At 43.1% G+C, this 6,162-nt stretch overlaps 1 pseudogene; it reads left to right on the top strand.

Moving 5' to 3' along the window:
* The first annotated feature begins 827 nt into the window (after nt 1–827).
* Nucleotides 828–5,304, top strand: LOC138034819 (substance-P receptor-like; annotated as a pseudogene).
* Nucleotides 5,305–6,162: the final 858 nt, after the last annotated feature.

Below are 6,162 nucleotides of genomic sequence, written 5' to 3'. Positions count from 1 at the left end.
GATCCGAGCCAGGATCCGAGCCAGGATTCGAGCCAGGATCCGAGCTATGATCCGAGCCAGGATTCGAGACCTAACCGAGACCTAACGAGACCTAACCTAACCTAACCTAACCTAACCGAGACCTACCCTAACCCTAACTAGACCTAACTAGACTAGAACCAACCTAATAGACCTAACCTAACCGATGCGAGACCTAACCTAACCGAGAGATTCGAGAATTAAATAGCGGAGAAAGCTCATGTTAGCTCGAATCCCTGGCTGGAATCCTGGCTCGGATCCTAGCTCGAATTCTGGCTCTGATCCTAGCTCGAATCCTGGCTCGAAGTTTAGGTATCCTCGGCCGAGGATTCAAGAATCGAATTTTCGAGAATTACGAAGCACGACAACAGCAACGCAAGTAAACACGTTGCTTCAAAAATTGTGCTATCGCAAGTACTTTGTGATGTCTTCTTCTGGTTCCCGTTGTGTACGGTGTGAGAAATATCTAAGGCCTTGAATAAGGATTAGAAACTTAGAATGAAGAAGATTTTACCGCTGGATGCTTACGTTGTTACCAAACCCTCAATTAAATTTGGTCATTTCTCATTTTGTGTTCGGGAAGATGGACAAGATATATTTTTAAACTGACGCCGCGTGTGCAGAACGTTTGTCGGTTTTTGCCGTTAAAACGGTTCGTTCCGTGGCTTCGGCCGTCGCCATAACCGCGTCAGTTGCTTAATGTCCCTTATAAAAGTCGTTCCCCCCCCGCCTGTAGAGTAACAAAAGGGGCGGATCTTATCTCTGGGGCTATGTAACCCGAAACTTTAATACTTTCTTCAAACAGGAGGTGACAACGCCACAGTTGCAACCGTCTCCATTTTGACTTCCCAGCGGAGCGAGACCGCGGTGTGGATGACACTAGCTTATGTGGTGACCTTTATCTTCGGTTTCTTCGGTAACATAAGCATTATCTATATTGTGGCTACACGCAAAAGATGAAGAGCACATTCAACTTTCTCATAGTAAACATGGCCATTGGGGATTTGCTCGTTTCGTTATTCCTTATGCCGTCTGAGGTAAGTTGTTTTAGTTCTAAGGTCAAGGGTCAGGTCGTGAGACCCGACCACATTCAAGTGATGTCACGGCAGCCATATTAGGAAGCTTTAGCAACGACAACGGCGACGGCAACGTAATATTGCAGATTTGTCAATTTCTTTGCCGTCGTCAGCAAAACAACAGCATGAAATGACCAAATTTGAGGTTTCAGAGATATCGTCAGCGCTTGAGGATAAATTTTCTTTTTCTCCCCTAAACTGAGCTCCGTTCATACTACAACCGTGGACAAAACTCGTTAAGAAAACGTACAAAAACTACAAAAAGCATTTTTTCACTATTTCTCCCTTGTGAATTCCACAGCAGTTACTTCTTCTCCCCCTTTCCCCTATCCAATGTTGATTTGACAAGTGTTCATTTCCAGGAAACAACATTAGGGAACTTAATAGGGAGCTTTAGCAACGATGACGGGAACGGCAACGAGAACGTCATGTAAAAACATAAATTCACGTTATTGCGATCACTTCGCGACTATTCCAAGCCTTTTAATATGACAAAGGTGTTTCAATCCCTCAGGAATGAAACCGTTACGAGCGGCGCTTAATTTAGGGGAGAAAAATTAATATTTATCTCCAGGTGCTGACGTTCTCCATAATACTTCAAACTTGGTAATTTCACGTTGTTGCTTTGCTGACGACGGCAAAGAAATGGACAAAAATGAAAAACGCACGTGCAGGGCGTGCAAAGCTATTGTTTTTGCCCACTAAATATGCAAATTTGTGACGTTTTCGTTGCCGTCGCCGTTGTCGTTGCTAAAGCTCCCTAACTAACGACGACGGCGACGGCAACGAGAACGTCATCTCAAAAATAAATTCGCGCTATTGTAATTACTTCGTGACTATTTCAACCTTTTTAATACGACAAGGTGTGGTAGTTTGCTCAAGAATGACACTGGTCGGAACGGCGCTTCATTTAGAGGAGAAAATGTATATGTATCCTCAAGTGCTGAGGTTCTTAATAAAACCTCAGATTTGGCTATTTCACGATGCTGTTTTGCTCACGATGGCAAAGAAATGAACAAAAGTGAAAAACGCACGTGCAGGGCGTGCAAAGCTATTAGGGACTTTAAGATTGTGCTGCGCGTGCGGCACGCATTTTAGCACGTAAACGTGCGGTTCTCTGCACAACAACGACGTGAAACGACCACGTGAGCGTTCAAACGTGAATCTTTAATTCTCTATTTTTTCTCTGAGACCGCTCGTACCAATTTTTTTTTTAGGATACTTCGCCCACATTGTAGGACGCGGGCGAGATGGCCAAAACCGCGAGAAACTTACGATAGTGCAACGTTATATTTTGAGGTGACGTTCTCGTCGACGTCGGCGGCGTAGATCTTAAACTCCCTTTTGTTTTTGTCCACTTAATATGCAAATATGTGACGTTCTCGTTGCCGTCGCCGTTGTCGTTGCTTAAGTAGGGAGCTTTAGCAACGATGACGGGAACGGCAACGAGAACGTCATGTAAAAACATAAATTCACGTTATTGCGATCACTTCGCGACTATTCCAAGCCTTTTAATATGACAAAGGTGTTTCAGTCCCTCAGGAATGAAACCGTTACGAGGGGAGAAAAATAAAAATTTATCTCCAGGTCCTCAAACTTGGTAATTTCACGTTGTTGCTTTGCTGACGACGGCAAAAATGAAAAACGCACGCGCAGGGCGTGCAAAGCTATTGTTTTTGCCCACTAAATATGCAAATTTGTGACGTTCTCGTTGCCGTCGCCGTTGTCTTTGCTAAAGCTCCCTAGTTCCCTACTGAGACGGGGGAGGGGAGTCAAATTGTTTGCTTACAACTAAAAGCGCTTGGAAGGGTAATTTTCTTTAGAGTTTTGTCCACGATTGTAATTTCGTTCTTGAGGGATTGCCACACCTTTGTCACGTTAAAATCCTTGGAATAGTCGCGAAGTTATTACAATAACGCAAATTCACGTTTAACGGCGACGTTCTCGTTGCCGTTGCCGTCGCCGTTTCGAAAGCTGACGTTCTACATAAAACCTCAAATTTGGTCATTTCGCGTTGTTGTCTTGCCAACGATTGCAAAAAAATGGACAAAAAATTAAAAAAGCACGTACAGAGCGTGCAAAAGCTATTGTTTTTGCCTACCAATTATGCAAATGTCTGACGTTCTCGGATTTTTTAGCGCTCCTCCCCTCGCGCGCCACTCGCGCTTCGCGCTCGCCTCGCGTTCGCTTCTGTTTACGCAAAAAATCACGCCTGTTCTGCAGGCTAACGTTCTCGTTGCCGTCGCTGTCGTCGTTGCTAAAGCTCCCTATTGATACTGTGAAAATCAATTAACTCCGTGAAGAACTCAGCGTAGTTACTAAAACATGAACCCACCCAAAACCACCTACAACCACCAACAAAACCAGCCAAAACGACCCAAAACCATCCACAATATACCTTAAGACGACCGGTGTGTCTGATATTTGCGTACATGGCCGTCTGTGTTGCTGTTGCGTGACTGTCACGCTGATTTTGGGTGGTTTTTAGCTGGTTCCATGTTTTAGGAAGTACGAAGAAGTCAGGCCGTGTAAGGGCCGATTTACACGGTACGATTTTTGTGGCATGCGTCAAGCTCACGACAGGCCTACGACATGACTTACGATTGTCGCAGCGTTTTAAAACATGTTTTAAAATGCTACGACATTTTTTCTGACGAACACAACAATCGTAAATTATGTCGTGGGCCTGTCGTAAGCCGTTGTCGCATGCAAAAATCGTTCCGTGTAAATCGGCCCGAAATCGGCCCTAAAATGTCCTTTTTGTGTACTTGTCAGTCCCTGGATTAAGACTGAGATACAGCTTAATTGTTATATGAGAAGTTATGAGAATTTTTTTCCTCTTAAAGCTCTTTGTTTAAGTAAGTCAGATGCAAAAAATGCCTCTGCATTTAGGTTGAGGTAAATGTACACCTTATTTAACGTCGGAAGTTCCTTTACCCTCTAGAGCGAGGGTATTCCCCCAGGAAGCCGATAGTGCGTCCATTTTACCTCCCTCTTTCCATCAGTACTCCGTTTTAAGGGTATTTAATGCTATCTGAAGCTATACAGAATGGAAAGAAGTCGAGGCAAAGATGTGAGGTTACTAAGAATCCAACTGGGGATCCCTCGCAAAGAAGGCCGCGCACTAACCAACCGTGCAATCCTTACTCTTATATTTATACCGATATGTGATCCTCTTTGTAGGTAAAATTTCTCTACCTTGGACAGACCTGGCTCTCAGGAGGTTTTGGTGCAGTCACTTGCAAGTTTGTCAATTTCGCCGGGGTCCTATCAATAGCTGCTTCCATAATCACGCTCGTATTTATCTCGGTGGATCGCTATTTCGCCATCCTTCATCCTTTTGCTCATGTTCCTGTTATTCGCAACACCAAACTGATCACCTGTGTCATTTGGATCTCTTCCTCGCTGTACTTCTCGTTGTATCTGGTGTTATTTGACAGCGTCCCTGCTGATAAAGGTGACAAATGGGTTTGCAGAATGGTTTGGACTTACTTGTCCAACAACCGCAAAACGCAGATCCAGATTGGGAGGGTCTATTTCATGATCACATTTGTGGTGCTTTATTTAATCCCACTGGCTGTTATAGCGGTGCTTTATATTCGCATTGGGCGCCACTTGTGGTCACGCAAGATTCCCGGTGAGTCTACGGCGCATCAGAAACGTCAAAACCAGACGTCAAAGCGTAAAGTGTTGCGCATGCTCATTATAGTCGTCTTGACATTTGCACTCTGTTGGTTGCCGACCCATATCATACATTTGATGGGTTACTATTACACGGACACTTTTAAAGAGCTTTTGAAAGTCGACCACTTGGAAACAAGTTTTTACTTTCTCTCGCATGCCAATAGCGCCATTAATCCCTGCCTCTACATCTTTCTCAATCAGAGATTTAATCACGAATTCAAAAACATTCTTCGAAGACTTTGTTGTCGTTCCCTGAAAGAGGACGTCACTTCAGGTCAGTCTGTCTATCAGACGCAGTCAGGTGAAGACGCTTTACTCATGCGCACTCATAGCTCTTCTAGTTAGGATCATCTAGACCAACGCTCCGATGAAAACTCCTGTCACTGGACAAAGAAAGAAGTCTTTCTGCCTCCAACGCTGAACAGATATTCTACCCAGCAAAAGTAATCCCGTTAAATCCAATCCAGTCCATTGGAAAGAACTACGTGGCGCACAAACGCACAATTACTATTTTTTAGTTTTGGAAGCACTGAAGGGATACCTGACAGGAATCCTCCATTTATGGATGACCAAAAAAAAACTGAAAGTGCTTATTTGACTTTGATCATCTTATCTCTTTTTCGTTGAACCGGGGATAGAGTTTTGAGCCAAACTGGCAATTTTGTATCGTTCTCCCTTGCAAACGCAGTTGAAAAGCGATTACAGGCCCACCTTTAACCGATAGGCATTGCGTGCCGTGGAACAATTTTCAAAATTCCACTAAAGCTGAAATTCCGATTTAATCCGATTGCTGCGATAAGCAATGCGAATTTCCATAGTAAAAACAGTCGAAAAGCCTGTCGGTTGAAGGTGGGCCTTTTAAGGTGGCTGGAACCAGTTTCACAACTCTTAGAGACCTTCTTATTAAATGGGTTATAACTACTATACTGTATCACGTAACAGCAATGTTATGGTACCACATCAAACACCAATTATTGCTTAACAAAATGCGCTCACTATTTTTACGTAATAGCTTCCTATGGCAACATGAAAGCTCTCCAAAAACACCCTATATTTCGTCTTTACTTGCTTAAATTTCAAAAATGAACTCGGTGAACCCCATTTTTTTAGAGTACTGAGAATAGTAATAAGCAAATTGAGATAGAACTATCAGCAAAGTTAAAAAATTCTTGGGAGCCACTTCAGAGCTACCTTAAATTTTCGATAATTTAAGGTAGTGCAGTTAGTGTTATCTCAAATTGCTAATATTACTATTTTACAATAAAAAATGGGGGTCACCGAGTTCATGTTTAAGATATAAGCAAGTAAAGACGGTATGGTATCATAACATTTTTTTTACGTGATACAGTTTTGTAGTGACAACCATTCTAAAAAAAAGGTCCTA

Source organism: Montipora capricornis, unplaced genomic scaffold (genome assembly GCF_036669925.1).
Source record: "Montipora capricornis isolate CH-2021 unplaced genomic scaffold, ASM3666992v2 scaffold_216, whole genome shotgun sequence".
NCBI classification, from domain to species: Eukaryota; Metazoa; Cnidaria; class Anthozoa; order Scleractinia; family Acroporidae; genus Montipora; species Montipora capricornis.
The sequence above is the reverse complement of the archived record's forward strand: the minus strand, read 5'-3'. Positions and strand labels throughout refer to the sequence as shown.